At 38.9% G+C, this 21,836-nt stretch overlaps 1 protein-coding gene across 11 annotated transcripts in view; it reads right to left on the bottom strand.

Annotated features, from left to right (window-relative positions):
* Nucleotides 1-8,887, bottom strand: part of GPRIN2 (G protein regulated inducer of neurite outgrowth 2) — a 30,871-nt gene extending 21,984 nt beyond the window's left edge. For 2 of the 11 annotated variants that reach the window (XM_074296074.1, XM_074296077.1), the window contains exons 1-3: nt 7,884-8,175; nt 2,950-2,985; nt 1,366-1,577 (exon numbers count right to left, since the gene is read on the bottom strand). The gene's annotated coding sequence lies outside the window, so the exon portion shown is untranslated. Of the gene's footprint in view, nt 1-1,365; nt 1,578-2,949; nt 5,265-7,883; nt 8,176-8,510 lie in introns of those variants that run through there. The other 9 variants (XM_074296081.1, XM_074296083.1, XM_074296079.1 and 6 more) reach the window with 7 other exon arrangements.
* Between the last annotated feature and the right edge of the window lie 12,949 nt (nt 8,888-21,836).

Raw genomic sequence — 21,836 nt, 5'->3', positions numbered from 1 at the left:
TTGACAAAATTAGGAACCTATGATTTTATGGATAATTTCTTGTCAAAAGGTAAAGAAACTGGACAATAGACATTCCTTGTTCTTCCAAAAACATAAAGACAGAGCCTTTCTCAGTACATAAGCTGCTAGTATGTTTCCTAGGGAATTTGTAAAGGGCCCATCTCCTTGGGGAATTTAAATGGATCAAGCCTAGTGAGTCCCTTGGGCCCTGACATTTCTCCCAGTCCCAAGTATTAAGTATTGGACAGATCATCCAAGGGATTTGTAAAGCTAAAGGGGGTTAGAGTAATTATCTGCATTAATACATCATCACTATTTGGCCCAATTATCCTCAGAGAAGACATGATCCCTTGATCCTTAAGGAGGTTTAAAAAAAAGATAATAAGATGGGTAGCATTACTATCTTGCTTTATTTAACTTTTTCTTAGTTAACCTTTTACATGGTTATGCCTTCCCTCCCTGAAGGATGAGCCCCTTAAGAAAATAAGTAAGGGCTTTGCTTTGTACATCTTTGCACACTCAAGCAGCATGATAGGGCCTCGAACACTGACAGATTTTACAGAAATATGCTGTGGACCAAGTTCAGGAATAATGAAAATGACTACCGATTGGGCCACTCATATATCCATAAGAAAAACAAAAGCAATGAATCTTTGCTTCCTATTGGCGAAAAAGTCACTCAGATTTATTGTCTCATTCTAGGATATTTTCCTAGCTTCTCTGCCCATATGACAGACATCATAAGGGCTCAATAAATTATCTGTTGATTGATTACACCAAGTACAGTACTTTGCATAGATAGTAGACATTAGGCAAATGTTTATTCAGTTGAACTGGGCAACGTGGAGAAGAAAGGCTGCCCCATTCCACAAATATTTTTTCCTATAGTCCGTTGGGATGGAAATGTTTGGGGCAAAAAACAAACAATCTTACTAAATTAGAAGAGGGACTGGGGCCATCTCAACTCTTCCTACTATTTCCCAATTTAAAACATCTAGATTCAACCTCTCAGAGTTCTTTGTTAAGATTCTGGAGTGAGTGAAGGTTATGCTATAAGTGTTCCTTTGTGCTGTGACCCTGTCTTACAATTCCTAAAATAACTTTATAACATTGTTATATATACATACATATATATGTATATATATATATATTTTGCATAAATATATGTATGTATATATATACACATGTATATATGCATATATTGTTATAATAATACCATGGGCTTTACATAATTTAATTCATTTTATTCTCCCAACAGACCTGTCAGGTAGGTGTTCATTTTAACTCTATCCCATTTTACAAACAAAAAAATGGGGGCATTGAGAAGTTAAATGACTTGTCCAGGATCACGTAACTAATAAGTACCTGATGCAGGAATTCCAACTCTGATCTCCTTGATGCCAAGTTCTGAGCTCTAATCACTGCACCACCTACGCAATCTAGTTTCAGTGTGATTCTGGGCCAAGCTTCTTTGGTTCCCTTTCCCATTCATCTGAGCCAGATCTTCTTGGCAACATGCTTCTTAATGGGTCAAGTCTTCCATTTTTACTTTGGCAATTAATTACAGTTAACATTTCCTGGGAACAAATAAGTTATTTTTCCTTATAGGGCTGGTATCAAGGTACAAAAACTGGTACAACAGATTTCTCTTTTTCTCCTCCTGCCCTTCCCCCAAATTACCCAACCATCCCTCTGCTGATTTCTGTTGTGAATGCAGGGCAGATTAACCCCTCAATATTAGGTATTAATCAGGGCCCTCTAGCCACCTGAGAGCAAGTGGATTAAGCACGGTCACAGATTGGAAAAGGTAAGCAATCAGAAGTCTAATCTAAAAGTTAAAAAGATCTATAAAACAAAGATAGCATAGATCCTTGGAAGGTAGCCATCTACACAGTGGAAGGGAGGGAGGAAGGGGGTTGTCAGAATTTACTAAACTAGAGCAGGAATTGTTTCTTCCCAGCTGTTGAAGGCTGAGTCTCTGTGCTATCCATTTTTTCCCCTGCTCTCCCAGTGTAACCTCTTTCACATTTCTGAGTCAAAAATTCAGAGCATGAATAACAGCTGAACTATTTGTGTAACCTTAGACAACCCTTCAGCCTCAGTTCCCTCATCTGCAAAGTGAAGGGGATGGCTTTAATGGTCTCTGCCAGCTCTAAATCCTATAGTCTCATTATTAAGGCTGACATCTTACATCAGAAAAAAAACCAAACCAAGCCAAACCTGTTCAGCTTATTTAAGAAACATGTTTACATTTTTATTCCCAAAGTCAAATGAATATTCTTCTGGTTTGATTCTGAAAATATATTTACATTTTTACAAGGAGTTCCTCTATTTACATGGAGAGGAGCCAGATTCAACAAATATTTTTATGTATTAATCAACATTGATAGTCTGGTCAATAAACATTTATTAAGGACTTTAATATGCCTTGTTAAACTATTATTTAACAATGAGAATACAAAGAAAGGCAAAAGTTATTCCCAGTTCTGGAGCATACAACTAGCAAACTATATACAAATGAGATAATAAGATAATCGGAATAAATCAGAACCAATCAACAGAGGAAAAGCATTTGCATGAAAGGAATCAGAAAAAGGCTTCTAGAAGAAGTGAGATTTTAGCTGGAACTTAAAGAAAGCCAGAAGATGAGAAAAAGAATTTCAGGCATGAGGAAGTTAGCCAGGGAAAATAAAATAGACACTAAACAATTAGTCTTGAAAATAGAAACATAAATAGAATTATCACTTATGAATTTACTTGGTTGTCCCCTAACCAGTAGATGCTGGTCATCACAAGGACAAATCAATGGAAACTTCAACATGTGAAATTATATAAAAGGTGGATGGGCTTATGGTTAGGATCAAATATGAATTCTAATACTGTGTCATAAGAAAGTCACTTATGTCTCATCATTTATAAAATGGAGACGATAATACATTGACTACTTACCTAACAAATTTGTCATGAGGAAAGTGTCACGTTGACCTTAAAAAAAGGCATATAAGTATGAATTATTACCATTATCCTGGAAACGTCCTGCCCATCAAGATTCAGCTAGAATAATAAGCCTATATCAAATGCAGTGAAAGCTATCTAACAGTAATAACGTCATTCCATAATGCACAATTACTCTCTACTTGGCATTTTCCCATTTTAACAATTGTGTGTGTATGTGTGGCAAACCAGACAGTTTATGTGCATGTGTATATATACACATACATATATACACCTATATATTCACACATGTATTCACACATATACTCACATATATCTATACACCCCTATAAATGTATACAAAAATATACATGTAGATACATGTGAATCATAGGTATATATGTATTATGTATGTATGTATTATATATACATACACATATTTATATACATATATATAGCTTTACATGTATATATGTTTTTAAAAGAATGGAATAAATTAATTCACATTTTCATGACTGTTTCTCCTTGGATTCAGCTCCAGGGGCCTAACTGGCAGGGCAGATTATTTACTTCAAGTCCACAAGGCAATCTGTTGATGAATGAAAAAAGGCTCAAGGCATATTTATTTTTCAGAGGGAGCTGGATCCTATCTATCTTGTTAGTAGAGTTGCAAAAGAAAGAACAGACTGCCCCACTGGTGCTACAATTTCCTAGACCATTCTCATTCCATTTCCATCATGTGTCACCCAGCCATAAAAGTGACAAGCAAATAAGGTCTCAGCCAAGGGACAGGGCTGTCAGTTCTTTTTTTCTTTCTTCTTCTTCTTTTTTTTAATGCTCCCTCACCCTTCCCCAAAATAACTCAGGCAGAGCTCTATTTATATCACCCAAGTGTAAAATGAAAGCTGGCCCATTTGGGAGCAGAAAGCTGAAAGCCTGCAAACCCCACAGTTCATATTCTACACCCAAGCATTCTAGGACTCCCCAAATGAAAAGAAAGATGAGATGCTGGAAGAATTCCAAGGCTTTTAACAGCCCACTTAATGAAAACCCCTATTAGAATGCATGGCAAGGACCCACCATTAAGGAGTAGTCATTTGCTGAATGTGCCAAAAAAAGAAGTGGGGGGCGAGGGAGGGAGGGGGAATAATTGATCACAGCCCCTGACCACAGCACTTACATTTCAGAAATATATTTCCTAAGCTCCTCAGGGAAATTAAGACCACTCTTATTTCCTAGACAAGGAAATCTATGCCTGAGATCCGGCTTCTGTCAATGAAGACATCCTGTTTTCTTTTGCTTTAATCCTTTGCTCTCTTTCTAAAGGGATTTTTGGCCACCCAGAACTAGAGAGACAAGAATGAAACCAGCCAGCACAATTTTTAGAATGAGAAAGTCCCAGGTTCAAGTTCTGATGCTGACATTTCTTAGCTATATGTTCTTAGAGAAGTCACTTCATTTCTTTGACACTAAGTTCTCTCACCCTTAAAGGCGGGATTACATCACTGGGTTGTTATGAAGCAAGAAAAACCCCCAGAACTATGTAAAAGGAGGCAACGACTAAACGAGGTGGCTAGGGTCAGCCTTATCTGCTCTAAAACAGTGGAACAGCAAGAATCCATGATGTTCCTCTGGTACAGACTTCCACTGCCTTCAGAGCAGTTGTGAACTAAACTTGTTCTGATTATTAACTAGGAGCAATGTGTGGAAAGATCTCCCTCTTTTTCTAAGCCTGTTTGCAAATCCCACCCCTGACCCTGACCATTTCTGGGGACAGCAGTTAATCTTTCTAGAGCTAATTTCCTCATCTACAGAATGAGGGAGGACTGAATGACCTCTTTCTGTTCCAGAGTGATGACCCCATGATTTTACAGGGAAACATTTTTGCGAGATAGGAGGAGGGACAAAATTTTCCCTAAGAATTAGAGCTGTTCTGAAAATAAAACAGACTGCTCCAGAGGCAGAAGGTTCTACTTTATTGAAGGTCTTCAGGCCATAGTAATAGCCAACACTTTAAAATACAGTGTTCAGTTCCTCAACAAGGACTTTTCTCATTCAATCTTCCTATGTCCAAAGTCTTGTACAAAGTAGGTGCTTAATAAATGTTTGCCAGACTGGAGATTAGAGTAAATTAGTTTGTCAGCCCAATTTCCCCTAAGAAGCAGGGGAGAGGGTGACACCCATGGGGAGCCATGGGAACTAGGAGAAGTGAAAGGAGGCGGGGTTAGGCGAGGGTGCTGAAGATAGACCGAGTTCACAATTTTCCCAAGGCCTGCACTCTCGGGCTTTCCTGCCCTGCCTTCTGACCCTGCTGTACAAACTGTGCCTTTCTGTAAAAATCAAAACAAACAAAAACAAATATTAAATCCCAGTCCTTTGGTGTGACAGGGAAAAAAAATCCCGGTACTGCTCACCCAGGTGGGGAAGAATGAAATCTCTGCTGAGTAGCAGCCATATGCATGCCAGCCAGGCAACACCTGATCTCATTACCCAGTGGAACCTCGACCCACCCAGTCATTTAAAATAGATAGCTAATTGTATCCACTTACCTTACTTTAGATAGGGTCAAAGGCCTAATGGCCAGATTTCTTTCCCCTAAACTGTCACAAATCTAGTCTTTTAAAAATTACACTTTAATTTTTATCTTAAGGGAGTAAAATCCCATTTATATGCTGATGTGATACTGATACCTGTCTGTCAATACATTGTGAAGTTGGGAAAGTTCTTTCCCAATCCTTTTCAGGCTGTGACATGTGTGCATCAGGATATGGTAGGAGGTGTGTGTGTGTGTGTATTCATATGTGTGTGTGTGTGTGTGTGTGTGTCCATCCCAGCAAGGTTATCTGTTAACAAAACCCAGGAGATCCTGGAATTTTGGGTTTGGGGATTTTCTTTTTGTTTGCTTGTTTGTAATCCTAAGTCCACTCTCTCCTAACTCTTGTTTCCTGTGTAGTGGAAATGATTGAAAATCAGGGCTGGATCTGAATTCTGGTTTTCCCATTTAAATGAAGTTGGGCAAGTCAATGTCCTTCTCTAGGCTTTAGTTTCCTCATCTGAAAAAATGAGAAAATTGAATCTGATGAGAGTTTTAAGGATCTTTCTGGATCTAAATCTAAGTCCTACAGGTCTTCCTGTTCCAAGTGCAGTGCTCATTCTAAAAAATGGCCTCACCTCGTGGCCCATGGATCATGGCTCTGCTCGGTCGCCTAGCTATCACATTTGGAATTTAAATCTTCAATCAAAGTTTTGAGCAGAAATTTCAAAGACCCAAAGGAATGAATTTGTAATGGTGGATGGCCATTGAGGCATTCCTGGGGAGAAAATTAGGGTCAGAGTACTTTCTGGCCTCCACAAATTGCTTCATGAGTAGCAGCTACTTATTGTGCTTGCAGCCTGCCTTCCACTGCCAATTATATACATAATACACACAGCCTCGAATCTCCTCGAAACCCTAGCTATCATTATCTTTACCCTCTACCCAGCAAGTACCAATGTGCAAAGGGAAAGATAAGATGTAGGAAATCAATACACCAAGGGCACCTTCATGATGCCCTCAAGTGTAATTCATGAAACCAAGAATGAGATCCATGACCTCATTTTAGATGCCTCCAGACTTTGGATACCGCAAAAACAAAAGAAACATGAATCCTGAAGTTTTGTGGGAAATCTTACACAAAAGTGCTCATTTCAGATATCTTCCATCACCGATAAGATGAAAAGTAGTCTTGCACAAATGCAAGACAGAAGAACAAAATGAAGTGCACACCCAATTTACAACCAAACACCCTGCAATGGCACTTTGCTCTGACTTTTATAACGTGAAGCCAAGTAGCCATCTCCTTGGACTCTGAAAGGAAAGGCATCTGGGGATGAGGGGACTGCCATAAATCACAGCTCACAAAGAGAGCCTGGAGACTCCTGGAACTTGCCTGTTCTCTCCTGTCACTGTAACAGCTGTCCCCTGCATTTCCCTGTGTCTCTCCCCCTCACCCCTCCTCCCCCAAGAACCCTCAGCGCCAGCAGAGCCCTGAGGGCCCAGGCGAGAAGTCCTGGGACCAGGCAGCAGCTGCTTTTCTTTATGGGGGATTATTATGCTCTGCTGCCACTTCCATACGGATGGCTGGAGGGGATTTGGGGGAGAAGAAAGGAAAGAGGAAAAAAAGGGGAGAAGGGAAGGTTTTCCAACAATCCCCTATCACAGCAGCTCCCTGCCCATCTGCAGGAGGTCACGCGGGCACGTGTGCACCCAAATCCACAGGAATCAGGACACACACTTTTACACACAATGTGCAAATGTATGTAAATGGAATGGACACAACCCCACACGCACGTGCGAGCACACGCGCGCACACACACAGGCACCCGCACTCTACACTCCAGGCACAGCGCGGGTCTCTAGAGACTTGCTTCTTTCCAGGCCTCGAGAAACGCCGCTCTGGGCAAGGGGGTCACCCCGGGATGTTACTCGGGCACACAGCTCTCCTTCCAGCCCAGGCTGAGCACACACCGCTCATCCCTCCTTTCCTAACCGGAGGAAGGGAGGGGGAGGGTAAAAGGATGGAACGAGAAGAAGGAACCCAGAACTTCCCAACCATCCACTCTTCCGCACCCCTAAACCTAAATCCCGATCTTGAGGGGGTGGGGGGGCTGCGGCAGCGGGCTGGGATGGGGGAAGGAGGTTGCAACCGCTTCTCTGCTCTATCTCCACTACCCCCCCCCCCAATCTCTTGCCCCACCCGGGTCAGGAGCCAGTATCAGAGCCGGCCGCAGCATCCCTCCCCACCCAACTCGGGGTCGGGGGCAGGAAGGTGGAGACATGGAGCGGGAGCCAGGGGCTGGGAATGCATGACCCTCAGGTGTCCCTCCTCAGCCCCAGAGTCCCCCGATCCCAACTGGCTGGGCGAGCTAAGGCCGTCCCTTTTCTCCCCTCCCCTCCTCTCGCCTCTTACCTAGCAGCCGGAGGGGAGGCGGAGACGGCGACTCTTCCACAGGTGCCCGGGAGGCTGCAGCCCAAGCAAGATGGAGCCTGGGGCAGGGGGATGGAGAGAATGTGGGGGTGGGGGAAGAGCGAGGCTGAAGCTAATCCTGGAGCCCCAGACAGGGCCGCCCGCCGCCGCGCCGCCACCGCAACTCAGCCCTCCTGGGACTGAGCTGGGAGGTGGGGCCGGGCCGGGCCGGGCAGGCGGCAGCGAAGGGAGGAGGGGAAGGGGAGGAGGTGAAAGAGGGGAGGGGGGGAAAGGAGCGGAGGGGGCGGGGATTTGGGCCCGGGATCGCCCACTGCTGTCTCACCTGGGACCCCGCCCCCTGCCCGCTCTTCTAGTCCCGGGCCCTCGGTCCTGCCCGGCCGCCTGCCCCCTTCGTCCCTTCTCCAGCAGCCCCGCCCCGCCTCTTTCCCTCCTTACTCTGGCCTCGCTGTTCCCTGTCCATCACTGTCCCCTTCCCCTCCCCTCTTCCTTCCCGGCCCCCTCCCCCTCCCGGCAGCCTGCTAGTGCCGGAGCCCCCTGCTCCCGAGGGTCAGTGCGGGCTGGACTCAGCACAGATCCCCTCCCTGACTCTCGGTGCTTCCTCCAAAAGACCTGAAACCGTGCTCGGTCCTCGTCCTCGTCCTCCCTGCTGGCCCCCCATCACTCAGTCCGGGGCCTTCCCCGGCGCTGGGACTCCAGCATCCCCTAAGGAGTTACAGCGGCTGATAAACCCGGAAAGCTGCGCTCCGCGATCGCAGGGCGGGGTCTGTCGCTCCCCGGGCTGTTTGCGGGGAACCTGCGGCTGGGGGAAGTGCCCCCCAGCTGGGGCCTTCCAGGTCTCGGCGCGAGGAAACCCGGCCGGCTCGGAACTGCTGGGGCTTCTCCTTTGCGGGAAGCATAAAGGCGATCATCAATTAATCAAGCAATGTTTACCCGGTGGTGCCCTGCCATCCCCCGAGTCTACGTAAGGGTGTGTGCTGCCCAGGCAAAACGCTCCAGGCAGGAAAAAGCCAAAGCAAGGCCTTGAATCCTATGGGTACGCCCCTCTTTATTTAAAAAAAAAAAAAAAAAAAAAGTGGGAAAGTGGTAAAAGATAAAATATGTTCTGGTGGAAGGGAGGGAGTACCCACGCTGAGGGGACCGGCGAAGACATATGGAAGTATATTTCTTGAGCATCTGCTGTTTTCAGCCTTGTCTGTGTTAAAAGCTGGTGCGGTGGGGGGATGGGGCTAGTGTTTTGTTGGGGATGAGAAGATAATGATGTATAAACCTACAAGTATTTGCTAATTGCTTATTACATGCCAGGCTCTGTGATGATAAAACTACAAACTAAAAGAAACACAGTTCCCCAATTAAAGGCTCTTCTATTTTGACAGGCGAGAACAAGACATTTAAAAAAAAAAAAAATTAAAAGAGGGTAGGGAAGAAAATACAACAAAATCCAGAGAATAAAGAGTGACTGGTCTAGACCCTTTCTTAAGTACAGGAACTCACAAGTAGGAACTCATGAATGGGAAAAAGAGACCCAAGGAGCAGAAGAAGGTAGCAAACCTAAGACAAGCATCTGCCTTCAAGGAGCTGAAATTCTAAGGGAAAGGGGGAAAACAGGCACAAATATAAAGGCACATGACAAACATCAGGTAAATTTGGGTGAAACAAGGGCATTAGGAAAGGGGAGGAGGTTTTCATGTGAGCTGGCAGATTGGGAAAGGTTTAAGTAAGACCGTAAAACATGAACTGAGACTGGAATTAGAGAATAGCTGGTATTTATAAAACTTTATAGTTACCATGTAGATGGTGCAAAATCCTCTGTTATTTTTAAAATTTGGTTCTGACTTGTGATTTGATTGGTATAAGGAACTCCCGGTGAGGAAACTCCCTTTACCAATGCTCATGTGAAACTATTTTGCAGTTTATAGTGTTGTCTCTGGGCACTGTGGTAGATGTGTCATGGAGGAGTCGCTAGAACTAGTTGTCTGATAGAGGCTGCCAGGCTTTTCACCTCCATTTCACAGATGGGGAAATTGAGGGTCAGAGAGAATAAATAGTTTACCACAGTCCCACCTGATTTAAATTCAGATCTTTTGGATCTAAACCTAGTGCTCTTTCCACTACATCAAACTGAATCAAAAGCTATAATTCCCACCACCAAGAAGTTATAATCAATGGGATCAGTCAAGGATGTAAATATTTAACAACTGGTTGGTGGGAGAGAGAGGGAAATATGCCTAGGTTACACACTTTTAAGTTTAACAAGCACTAATGTTAGCATTTTCTCTATCACTTTATTAAGTCTGGGTCAATCAACAAAACAAATCCTGATATGTAGCATTTGTCAATTTATAAGGTATGGATGCTCATACTGAGTCTAGCACATCATTGAGCAATGGTACAAGGAGTTTTCTCCTTGGTTACTATTGTCACTATATCACACAAGAATCAGGTACTCATCTTTGCACTATCAAAGAAATCCTGATTCCTGTGGGTCTGAGTGCATATGTGCCTACGTGACCTCCTGCAGATGGGCAGGGAGCAGCTTTGATGTAGATTGTTGGGAAACCTTCCTTTCTCCTCTTTCTTTCCTCTTTCCTTTATTCTCTTCCAAATCCTCTTCAACCAGCCATATGAAAATGGCAGCAGAGCATAATAATCCCTCATAAAGAAAAACAGCTGCTGCCAGTTCCTGGATTTCTCTTCTGGGCCCTCAGGTCTCTGCTGGCACTGAAGTTTCTGGGGTGGGAAGGAGGGGGACATGCAGGGAAGTGGAAGGGACAGCTGTTACAGTGACCAGAGAGAAGGCAAGTTCCTGGAGTTTCCAGGGCTTTCTTTGTGAGTTGTGATTTATGGTGAGCTCCCTTACCATCCAAATGCCTTTTCTTTCAAGGTCCAAGAAGATGGCTATTTGACTTCTTGTTGTTGAACTCAGAGTAAAGTGTCATTTCAGGGTATTTGGTTTTAAATTTGAGTGTACACTTCAATTTGTACTTCTGTCTTACATTTGTGGTGTTTTTATGAAACAGTTTTATCTGAAATCCACTTTTCATCTTATCATCTGTGATTGGGGGGAAGGTGATTTCCCACCAAACTTTGCACTTCATGTTGCTTTTATTTTTTCAGTATCAAGAAAGACTTTTTGAAAGAAGGATATTGAAATTAATTCTTGAAGGGAGCTAGAGTTCAGAAGCAAAGATGAAGTAGGAGAGGCATGGAGGGGCTGAGTTCCAGGATTACCCTCACAAATAGTGAGAGAGACAGATGATAAGTCAGAAAAGGAGCCTGAGAAAAAGCAATCAGGCCATAGGAGAACCAGGAGAAGAACAATGTAACATAACCCAAAAATAATTGAGAAGGACTAGTATTCAACAGTATTAAATACTACTCTGTTTTGAAAGATATTAAGGATTTTAAGGAATAGTTGAGGAAGAGTTAATTCTTGGCATGGGGAATCATTTGTGCAATATCATGGATGGAGAGCAGCAAGTGAGAGAATAGAAATCTGGAAATCTGGAACAATAGGCTACAGCCAGGGAGGGATGAAAGTTCCTTGAGCAATGAACCTTTAGCACAGGGTTAATTCGTGGTAGGCACTTATTAAAATTTTACTGACTTAAGTGACCCAGCCAGACTTGTGCTGTAAGAATATTAGTTTGGTAATTGTATGGAAGACAAATGGGAGGTGGAAGCTTAGAGACACAGAGACAATTGTGAAACTATTGAAATAGAATAAGACGTGATGAGGGCTTGAACTAAGTGGTAAGAGATGTTGTGAAGATAAAATCAGACTTGTCAGTTGGTTGGATATGGCAGTTGGGGAAAGTGAAAAGTTGAGAGTGACTCCAAAGTTTGCTGGAGTGAGTGTCAAGAAAGGATGATGGTACCCTGGATAGCAACAGGGAGTTTAGGAAGAAGAGTAGGTTTTGAGATAAAAGATAAAGAATCCTATGTAGATATGTTGAGGTTTACATTTCTACAGTGGAGATAGTTAGGAGAAGCAAGAAAAACAGTGTCCTGAAATGCAAGAGAGGAAAAACTACATAGGACGATTGACAATGTCAATTTTAAGAAGGGTTCAAGCAGAATGAGGATGAAGAAAAGGCCATAGAATTTGGTAGTTAAGAAAGTACCAGACAACTTCTGTGGTGGAATGATGGGTTTGATAACCTGACTACTAAGGTGCCGAGAGAGAAATAGACCCAAATGTATAGATGACTGGTCTATGACAGACTATGGTCTGGCTAAGAAAGAGAGTTGAAGCAATTTTTAAAGAAACATTTAAGTCAAGGAAAGATTTTTTAAAGAAAGGGAGCAGTAAAAAAAGTGGGCATATTTGTAGGGATTGGGGAGGGAAAAAAATCAATAAGAATAAAAATACTGGTACACTCTGAGCCAGTGATTTCACTACTGGACATCACAGAGATGAATGACAGAAGGAAAAGTCATATGTACCAAAATATTCATAGCAGCCCTTTTTGTGATAGCAAGAAACTGGAAACAGAGTATATGATCAATGATTGTGCTTAGCTATTCTTGGCACAGAGTAGGCACTTAATAAATGTTTATTGATTGATTGACTGGGAATGATTGAACAATTTGTGCCAAGTATGTAACAAAATATTATCAAGTTCTAAAAAACTTTGAATATAAATTTGAGAAACATGGGAAGACCTGTATGAATTGATGTAGAAGATAAGAATCAGAACAATAGACACAATGATTACAATAAACATTAAATACAGATATGGATGTAGTGTCAAATGGTTTTTGCTCACTGTTTTTCTTTGTTGCAAAGGAGATCTTCATGGGGAGAAGAGAAGTATTGGGAAGGTGTAAATGTGCAAACTGGACATTTTGCTGGATTGGCAAACCTCTTTTATTGGATTGGATTTTATTGGATTCCACAGCAGTTATATCACAAATCCATTGAATTCTTAGAGTTATAAGGGGAAAACTTATAACAATTTGAACTGTCCGAAAGTGAATTGATATAAAAACAAAAGATGTCAATTTTTTTAAATAAAGAAAATGAATCTATTAGCTTGCATCCTCTTCCTGCCTGGGACTTCCTCTTTAGAATGAGAGACAAAATTATCTCTTGTGCCTTCACTTTCTGACCTATCATAAGAAGCATTTACCCCAAGTCCTCAAGTAGTAGTGTATTACTTTCTTCACTGAATATTTTATTTGTCTGATTTTGACTCTATGTCAAAATATGAGCCAGAGGCAGTCTCATTGGATATGAATTATCTAGTAAATACCTATTGAATGAATGAATAGGGAAATGGGCTCATAATGTCACAGAATCTCAGAGAAGGAAAATCCCTCCACAACATTCTCAATGCATGGTCATTGAACCTTTACATAAAGATATCCAGGGAAGAGAAACTCGTTGTTTCTTGCATCAAGCTATTACTTCACTTTGGGACAGCTTTAATTGTTACAAAATTACCCTCCCCTTAGTCTAAATTTGTCCCTTCAATTTCTCCCCATCGCTTTTAATCGTGCCCTTTGGGACCAAGAAGGAATAAAATCCCCCTACCATGTGACAGCCTTTCAAAAACCCAAAGATTTTCATCATGTCCCACTGATGCCTTCTCTTTTCCAGATGAAACCTTCTAGTTCCTTCAACTTATGCCATAAATACAAAGCTCTCCAACACCCTGATTGCTCTCTTCATGATGTTGTACAGCTTAAATTATACCCTTCTTAAATGGTGGCTTCCAGAAATGAATATAATATTCCAAATGTGTTTTGATTAGAGCACAGTTGAGTGGAAATGTTACTTCCTTAGTTCTAGACATTATGGTTCTCTTAAAGCCTAAGCTTACATTAGTTTTGGGTTTTGCTTATTGTTGTTTTGGCAAATTACATCACTAATTAATTTTGACTTTGCTGCCCATTAAAAACTTCTAAATTTTCATCAGTGCTTCTTAACTAAGCCTCTTCCACCTTGGATTTTTGAAGCATATGTTTTTTAACCAAAATATAAAACTTTGCATTTATCTCTTTTATTATCTTGTGTGATTCAGCACAATGTTCTAGCCTGGTAAGATTTTTTTGAGTCCTGACTCATTCAGTAAGTTGCCTTTCCCTCCCAGCTTTGTGTTATCTGCAAATTTGATATACATGATAAATGTATACACATATATGTGTGTGTGTGTGTGTGTATATATATATATATATATATATATATATATATATATACAAACATACATATGTGTATATGTATGATATTGGTCAAAATGACCAAGAGCACAGAACTAAGCAAAGATCTCAGGGACACTACAACAAATATTTCCAAATTAAAATGGAACCTTTGGGTTAGGAGATTTAACCAGTTCTAAATCCCTTTAATTATACTATAAACTGGCACACCCTATCATCTCATCTAGCATGAGACAGTGACTAACCTTGATTCTAAAAGTGTCATGATGAAACATATCTCCCTCCTTTCTATGTAGTGTATTGTGGATCCAGAATGAGACATAAATTATCAGACATTGTCAGATGCCATTGGGTTTTGCTTAATTGCGCTTCTCTGTTGCAGAGGAGGGCTGTATTTTTGGAGAGGGGATGGTGTTATTGGAAAGTGGAAACAATTTAAAAAATAGAAGCATCAATAAAACATTAGTTTAAAAAGAGCAAAAGGAGAGACTTTGTCAAATACTTTGCTAAAACCCAGGCAAACTCTACCTATAGCAGTCTTGTCATTCTGTTCAGGAAAAAATAAACAAAAGAAAGTAGGATCAGTTAAGCTGCACAATTAAGGAAACTATGCTGGCTCTTTGTGGCACTTTACAGTTTTTTCTTTCTTTCTTTTAAATTATGAACTTGGCAGACATCAACACACATGAACATTTCCTCACACAAAGAATAAAAAATGAGGGCTGCATATGACACTATGAATCACTATAATATATGACCTGCTTTTGAAAAAAGGAGAGCTAACATTTATATGGTACTTGGAGGTTTCAAAGAGCTTTACATAGATTATTTCAGTTGATTTAACCCAATAGTTTCAACCCGGCCCCTGCTTATCTCAGTTCTCTTACAAACTTCCTTCAGCTCCAATGTATATTTTTAAAACTATTTAATTGATGCTATTTATTTCTTTTCTTTTCTTTTCTTTTGGTTTTACTACTATTCTTCCTCATAGTTTTCTCCCCCCAAAATCCATAGAAGTTCTTCATTATTAACAAATGAGTATAGGTTAGCAAAATAAATTCACACATTTGACTGTCTCAAAATATACATCTCATTCCATACCTATAGTCCATCATTTATCTGCCAAGATAAATCTTCCAGGTTAATCTGATTTTATCCCTTTTGGTCATTTTTCATTGCCCAATAATATTTCATTACATTCATATCGATGGTTTATTCAGTAATTCTTTGGTTGATAAGCTTCTACTTTGTTTCTAAATCTTTGCTGTAACAAAAAAAAAAATGCTTCTTTAAATATTTTTATCCTTCTGGGTCCTGACCTCTGTCTTTGATCTCTTTGGGGTTTATGACTAGTGGTGGTACTGCGGGTCAAAGAATGTGCATAGTTTAACCACTTCCTTTTTAAGATGTTCACTAATCATTCTTTTAATAATGGTTTCTTTATTTTTGCCAGAATTTGAAGTCAACTTCACTAGTTTCTAGTTCAGTTAGTAATTCATTTGATTATCTCCCTCCTCAGCACTTCTTTCATCTGTCACATTTTTTCTTTTTCTTAAAAAAAAAAAGAAAGAAAGAATAAAAAAAGAAAGACAGAAAAGGAAAAAAGAACAAAACAGAACAGAACCCTGTCATGTGCCCAGCAGAACATCAGGGAGGATTCAAAATATATAACAAATTTCCAGTTCAACAAAGAATATATAATAGTAGAAGAAATTATATTCATGAGTGTTCATCTTTTCTTTGCTTCCCTGTAGGTTGTTCTTTTGTTCTATGCTTTACACTTTTTTTTAAACTTTATTATTTTCCCCCACTTTCATCCTCCTTACCTCCCCCAAGCAAGCTATAGTTAAGCACAGACATATTTAATACACAGACACACACACAAAGACACACACATACATACATATATTCACACTCATGCATAGATCCTCACACATATACATAGATCTATATACACACATTCACAGAGACATGCATACATATCTATATATTCATTTATACATATATATATATATGTATATATATATATATATATATTCAGACACTATACACACATTTACCCATACATAAATAAGTAACATGCCTTCCTGGCAGTTACAATTACTAGTCTACCATATGCCCAACAAAGTACCTTTGACTACTGACCTTTGCAGTGTCAACTCTACCTGGCTCTCCTCCTCTGAGGCCTTCAAAGGTCTCTGAGCACAATTTCTTGAATCTATAGTTTAATAACTGGTAGCACGCTCAAGAACAGCCATGTGTAATCTTAAAAGCCTTTATAATTCCTACTCACATAATGCCCTGACTTGTTAGCTCCCTAGTGAACACCTGGTCTGAAGACCCACATATTCACTACCAAACTCCTTACCTCTCTGGGCTATCCATCGCTTGGCTCAGCTACCCCAGGCTAGGGAGCCAAGTTAAAGAGAGCAACTGCTGTCTACAGTGGGTTTATAAAGGGCCTGTGAAGTCATACACATAGCCAACCAGCGAGAGAGCCATCACCCATTACGAAGCTATCTCAATATGGCCAGGATCCTACCCACAGGGCAGTCCTATATCCACAGAGATTACTTCTGTGCCACTCAAATCTCCTGTTGTGCTGTGCCCACCCATTTAAAGGACCCTTACATAAATATGCATCTAAAACAATATTAGTATGGCTGATATATAACACAGATTTTTCTCTTCGTTGAATCTTTACATTTGACTTTGTCTGAGATCAAAGATTACTAGTTATACTTTTTTTCTAATAAATTAAACTCCTGATCCTTGTTGTAGTGTTTGTGTATATCTCTTCTTTCCTATCCCTGCTAACTTTTGTACTTTAATTCTGCTCCTTAACTTGCCTTGCTATTATTTGACCTCCCCCCATTCATGGATCCCTCACTTGTCTTCTTCCCCCATCTGCTCATTCCTCCCCTTATTTCATTATAGATTTTGGAGGGTGTTATACCTTTCATGGCATATACGTAGTGTTGCCTATTTAATATTCCCAATGTAAGTTTTCAGAACTACAAGCCCTCTTCCCCACTCTGTGTCTATTCTTCCTCTGCACCTCAATTATATCAATCTTTCTTTTGAGTGAACCAGTTACTGATGTCAATCTTAACCATATGGTATACATTTCTATGTAAAAAACATTAATAATTTGTCCATATTAAATTCCTTTAAATTAATCTTGGATATTGGCTCCTATGTGTTATATTGTCTTATTGAGTTAGAGTTTGGTTGAAAGAAAGTCCTGAAAATCTCCAAGTTCATTGAATGTCCATTCTTTTTTCATTCAACATTATGGATAATTTTGCTGGATATGATTTTTTTTGGTTGCAGGCCTAGTTCTTTTGATTGTCAGTAAATATAATTCCAGGACCTTTGGTCTTTTATTGTGGTTGCTGATAAATCCTATACAATTCTAATTGTAGTTCTAGCATCCACTGAAATCCACGGAGATTCTCTTCAGCATGAATGAAAACAAATCAAAAAGTTGTTGAATAGCAGTGCCTTTTCTTTATTTTCCCTTATTGTAGACCTTCTCATTTCATCTACTTTATCTCTTTTGTGATCTTCCTTCTTTTTCCAGTATAGCTTTTTCAAAAATTCTCTATTCCTTTTTATTGTTCTTGGATTTTCTTATCAACTTCTTCAGTTCACTCTGAGTTTTAGTATTTCTGACATTATTCTTGCATGAACAATTGTATCAGGCTTTTATATATCTCCAAATTTGTCTCATTGTGTTTTCATCTTTGAAATGCCTTTTAAAACATTTAAGTTGGTTGGTGAATTCCCATGCATAGTAGGAACAACATCTACTAAGACTGAATAGTTCCTGTTATGTTGGTAAGGCTAGTTTTTTTTTTTTCCTAAGAGGATACTGGAATGTCCTTAAGACTTAATTTGTCCAGGGGACATGAAAGTAGCATCCCCTTTCATATAAGACATAAAACTCCTAATAGGGATTTATCAGGTTTGACCATGTTTACCAAACTCCTTACTGCAGAGTGGGTCAACCACATCTGACCTAGTGTAACTAAACTAATATTTCTGAACATGGGGATATTAGAATAGGATAAGTAGGCTTTCACATTTGACATTCAGGGGTGAAAATTTTCTTTAACATTTCACAATTCACTGAAAGATGGAGAGAATATAGTTTTATTGGGCATATTAATTGGTTTAAAAAAGCAATTGATTTGGTAGAGTCAAAGGCCATCTTATTGACTCTTTTTCAGCAAGGTGTCTCTCATCCCTTCATCAGAATCATCCAAGATTTTTTTTCATCTTTGACCAGCATATAAAGAAATAGGTCTGTGGACACTGAGGAAAGGTCCTGACCAGCAGTTCATGGGTATCATGCATTCCAGAACAGGGAGAAGCTGTACACAGGGCAAAAGGAGATCTCAGATCCAAATTTATGCAACATAAAGATTTGGGTCCCAATTATTAGGTCTGTTGCTTACTATACAGTTCCGGGTCCCAGATCCATTGCATGACTGAGAAAGGACCTTTAAGAAAGGGGTGGCAGTCCACAAAGAGATTGTAGGACTTGGGCTGTGCACTAAGAGATCTGAGCTGTCTCTTAAATCTTTTAGCCCCAATCTTAACTTGTGGAGAAGAATAATAACAAAAAGACATTCTAGACTAGACATAAACTTGATTATTCTTATCTGATCAGTAGCATTTGCTGTGAGATATCTTTTCTTTACTCTATTTTCATTTTTATTAGTCTTTTTGACTTTATTTTTAAATTTCTTGTCCAGTTTTGGAGAGCCAAAGGGCTATAAAACTGTGCATACCCTTTAATCCAACAGTGTCACTACTTGGTCTGTATCTCAGAGATCATAAAAAAGGTGAAATGACCCACATGTACAAAAATGTTTATTGCAGCCCTTTTGTTAGTGGCAAGGAACTGGAAAATGAGTGGATGCCTATCAACTGGGAAATGACTGAACAAATTATGGTATATGATTGGGATATATGATTTCTTATAGCACCATTGTGCTATAAGAAATGATGAACAGGCAGTTTCAGAAAAACCTGGAAATACCTACATGAACTGATATTGAGCCTATAATCATGAACAACAAGAATCTAGAACTTATATTAGAAAAAATCATAAAATAAAGTGATTTCTTAATTGTGGGTGGGGATAAGGGAGAGAACTTAAATTTTAAAATTTTTTAAATAAATATAAAAATTTATTTTGAAATACCTGGAGAAAAATATTAAATAAATCAAATAAATAATAAAATAAAACTGCTTAGATCTCTTAAAATCGTCAAGATTTCACTCATATACACATATATATACACATATTATATATGTAATATGTATTAAAATGTTATATATAAATAAATATAAAAATATATATCTCAAATAGTCACAAAGAATCAGTCATAACTGAAATTACTTGAGTATGAACATATGTTTCATTGTGATTCCACTTGAGATGTCTTGGAAAAGATAATGGAGAAGTTTGCCATTTCCTTATCCAGATCATTTTATAGATGAGGAAACTGAAGCAAATAGGATTAAATGACTTGTACAGAGTCATACAGCTAATATTTTAGGCTAGATTTGAATTCAGGGCATACTGACTTTAAGCCTGGTGTTCTGTCCATTGTATCATCTAGCTGATACATACATATACAGACATACACATACATATGTGTGTGTGTTTTTGGACTTATTTTGCTCAGTTTCAGACCTCAATAATACTTCCTAGACATCTGCAATTATGCCATTCACTTTGCTTATTATCTTCACTCTCCCCAGTAGAAAGTGGACTTTCTCCTGGGTTTCAATAGGCCAGCTTTAAGTTTGTCTTGCACAGTTCCATGGTTCTACAGCAGTGCCTAGACATTTCTAACCATGCTAGCATATCTATTTTCCATTCCTCAGAACCCACTTTCTGGCTACTATTTGTATATTGTTTCTTCATTAGGGCATAAACTCTTTAAAAAAAAATCATTAGAGCACAATACAATGTCCAATACATAATGGGGTAATTAATGTGTTCTCTCTCCCTCCTTCTCTTCTCTCTCTCTCTCTCTCTCTCTCTCTCTCTCTCTCTCTCTCTCTCTCTCTCTCTCTCTCTCTCTCTCTCTTTCTTGTCTCCCTCTACATCTATATCTATTTGTCACTAACCTCTTAAATTAAATAAATAATCCAAACACAAGGATGCTTAATGTTACCAATATTATACTGGAAATCCTAGCAATAGCAATAACAGAAGAAAAAGAAATAGAAGAAATCAGAATAGGGAATGAGGTAATAAAACTATTTCTTTTTGCAGATAATATGATAATATATTTGGTAAGCCTTGATGACTCAATTAAAAATTAGCAAAATATATGGATATAAAGTAAATCTACATAAATAATTAGCATTCCTAAATATCACTAACAAAACCCTACAAGAAGTGATAGTTAAAATACACACACATGCACACGCACACATAGACACACACCATTTAAAACAACTCTAAACAGTATAAAATACCTGGGAACTATATAAAAAATTATGAAAAAAAATTTCAAGGTATTTTTTATACATTGGGTTTTAATAATGGGAAAAGTATGAATTGTTCATGGATAGGCAGAGTCAATATAATAAAAATGACAATTTTACCTAAACTAAGGTATATATTCAACATCATCCCAATTAAATTACCAAAAATTATTTTACTAAATTAGGAAAAATAGTAACAAAATTCATTTGGAAGAACAAAAAATCAAGAATATCAAAGGAAATAATGGGAGTTGTGTTAAGGAGTGAGGTTAGCAGTACCAGATCTTAAATTATATTATAAGGCCATAATTACCAAACTATCTGGTACTGGCCAAGAAACAGAAAGGTAGATCAATAGAAAAGAATAGGGATACAATTTACAGCAGCAAATAAATATAGCAATCTTGTATTTGACAAATATAAAAACATCATTTTGGAATAAGACTCCATTATTTGGTAAAAATTGTTGGGAAAACTGGAAAACAGTATGGTATAAATTGGGCATAAACACCATTTACCAAGATAAGATCAAAATGGATTCATGACCTAGATATAGGAAATATTTTACAAAAAAATTTGAAGGACATGGAGCATATTTATTAGACTTATGGATAGGTAAATTATTTATGAATAAACAAGAGGTAAAAATCAGAGTGAGATGTAAAATGGATAAAATTAAGCTTAAAAGGTTTTGTACAAATAAAATAAATGTAACCAAGACCAAAATGAAAGAAGAAAATGGAGGTCTGTATATTTATAGACAGTTTATTAGATAAAGAGCTAATATTTCAATTATATAAAGAACTTCATAAAATTTACAAGAATACAAATTATCCTCAATTGACAAATGGTCAAAGGATATGAACAAGCAATTTTCTGGTGAAGAAATCAAAACCATTTGTAGTCAGGAAAAAAATGCTCTGAATCATTATTGATTAGATAAAATCAAATGAAAACAACCTTGAAATAATATTTTACACCTATCAGATTAACTAAAATTATTGAAGGTGAAAGCAATAAGTATTGAAGGGGATGTGGGGACACTAATTCACCATTGGTGGAACTGTGAATTGATCCAACCATATTGCAGAGCAATTTGAAATTATGCCCAATTATTAAACTGTGTATATCCTTTGACCCAGCAATGCTATTATAGGTCTGTTTCCCAAACTGATTAAGGAGAAAAGAAAAGAACTTATATGTTTTAAAATATTTATAGCCTCTCTCTTTATGGTGGCAAAGAACTAAAAATTGAGGGGATGTCCA

Source organism: Sminthopsis crassicaudata, chromosome 2 (genome assembly GCF_048593235.1).
Source record: "Sminthopsis crassicaudata isolate SCR6 chromosome 2, ASM4859323v1, whole genome shotgun sequence".
NCBI classification, from domain to species: Eukaryota; Metazoa; Chordata; class Mammalia; order Dasyuromorphia; family Dasyuridae; genus Sminthopsis; species Sminthopsis crassicaudata.
The sequence above is the reverse complement of the archived record's forward strand: the minus strand, read 5'-3'. Positions and strand labels throughout refer to the sequence as shown.